The sequence below is a fragment of the Schistocerca gregaria genome, chromosome 5 (genome assembly GCF_023897955.1).
Source record: "Schistocerca gregaria isolate iqSchGreg1 chromosome 5, iqSchGreg1.2, whole genome shotgun sequence".
NCBI classification, from domain to species: Eukaryota; Metazoa; Arthropoda; class Insecta; order Orthoptera; family Acrididae; genus Schistocerca; species Schistocerca gregaria.
This window is the reverse complement of record NC_064924.1, coordinates 131,523,289-131,525,638: the sequence shown is the minus strand read 5'-3', so window position 1 is coordinate 131,525,638 and position 2,350 is coordinate 131,523,289.

Sequence of the window (2,350 nt, the reverse complement as noted above, 5' to 3'; positions counted from 1 at the left end):
CAGGGCCAACACCCGGCATCATGGTGTGGGGAGCGATCTCCTACAGTGGCCGTACACCTCTGGTGATCGTCGAGGGGACACTGAATAGTGCACGATACATCCAAACCGTCATCGAACCCATCGTTCTACCATTCCTAGACCGGCAAGGGAACTTGCTGTTCCAACAGGACAATGCACGTCCGCATGTATCCCGTGCCACCCAATGTGCTCTAGAAGGTGTAAGTCAACTACCCTGGCCAGCAAGATCACCGGATCTGTCCCCCATTGAGCATGTTTGGGACTGGATGAAGTGTCGTCTCACGCGGTCTGCACGTCCAGCACGAACACTGGTCCAACTGAGGCGCCAGGTGGAAATGGCATGGCAAGCCATTCCACAGGACTACATCCAGCATCTCTACGATCGTCTCCATGGGAGAATAGCAGCCTGCATTGCTGCGAAAGGTGGATATACACTGTACTAGTGCCAACATTGTGCATGCTCTGTTGCCTGTGTCTATGTGCCTGTGGTTCTGTCAGTGTGATCATGTGATGTATCTGACCCCAGGAATGTGTCAATAAAGTTTCCCCTTCCTGGGACAATGAATTCACGGTGTTCTTATTTCAATTTCCAGGAGTGTATTTCAACAACTAACATAGAGTGACTGTAATGACGTGGTGATGGTCATGTTGTGTATGACTGCTATTGAGTGACTGGCTGATTAGAATATAGAGATACTGACATTTTGATGGCTGAACATGTACTGCTTCACAAAATAACTTTACATTTTGACTGATGACAGTCACAAAAAGTTAATATTGTGTATGGCTACCACAGACTAACTTAAACATTGTCCCACTCAGACACTTATGGACAGGTGTAAGAATAAGAATCAAAATTTGATGTTACACATTAACTAATAACAAGAAAGAGGGGGAAATCTGAAGACATAAAATTACAATAAGGAAAAGTGCAAGTTCATTAATTATGGTGTGTTGGGGCTTATGGGTGTTCATTAATTATGACTTGCATTCCCATAAAACAGACTTATAGATACTGCTTCATACCAACAATTTCTACTTTTGTGCAGATTGCCAGATCCCATCAAAAGTTGCTAAAAATGAAATTTTCCAAACTGAATAATTAACAAATTAGCTGTATTGAGTAGAACATGCTGTTGCACAGTTTGGAAATTTCAAGATGGCAGAATTAGAGGAGCAACATGTCTACATTAAATTTTGTGTGAAACTCAAGAAAACCTTTACAGAGATGCACCAGGTGATGCAGTAAGCCTACAGTGATGAGTGCTTAAGCCGTACTCAATGTTACAAACAGTTCACATGGATTAAAAATAGCTGGATGGAAGTTAAAGACAACCCTCATACAGGACACCCTTTGAGACCTGTTGACATGCTCGTGTCAGGAATGTCAATGAAATTGTGTGTCCCAGTCAAAGACTGACTATCCAAGAGAGTGTGGAAGAATGTAACATTTCAATTGGATCACATCATGAAATCCTGACACAGCATCTTGGAATGCATCATGTTGCTGCTGAGTTCATCCCATGGCTCACGAATCAGTACCACTGTGTGAAATCTTTTGGATTGTGCAAATGAGAATGAGATGTTTCTTAAGAGAATCGAAACTGGTGATGAGACTTGCGTCCAAGGTTATGATGTTGAGACCATGGTTCAATCTTCACAATTAGTTGGGAAAGGTTCTCCAAGACCAAAAAAATCTCATCTGGTCAGGTGAAATGTCAAAGCCATGCTGCAAGTTTTCTTTGACTTTGAAGAATTAGTGCATCATGAATTCATGCCACAGGGACAAACTGTTAATCACTGGTACTATCGGGACATGTTGCGACACCTGTAAGAAAACATGGGAAGCAAACGACCTGAAATGTGGTGAGACAATTCATGACCCTTGCCACACAATAATGCACCCACACATTCGCTCTTCCTGGTGTGTGACTATTGCACAAAAAACAAAATTACTGTGCTGCCTCATCCTCTGTACTCTCCAAACCTGGACCCAGCAGACTATTTTTTTATTTTCAAAGTTTAAAACCACATTGAAAGGATGAAAATTTGCAGGTGGCACTTCATGTGGTCTGGCAAGAGGCATATTAAGACTGCTTTTGGAAGTGGAAACTGCAGTGGGAGTGGTGTATCAATTGTGGATGAGAGTATTTAGAAGGAGACCATTCACAATAAGTAAAAGGTATCCATAGAAAAATGTGGAGGACGATGTTCTGGAATTTTTTGAACAGAACTTGTACACTTCACTGCAAGAGCAAAGGATTTTATACACTCGTGTTGTGGCAAGCAGCAGGGCTAGGTCTTTGATGTGTTTGAGATTTAGCACACCTTT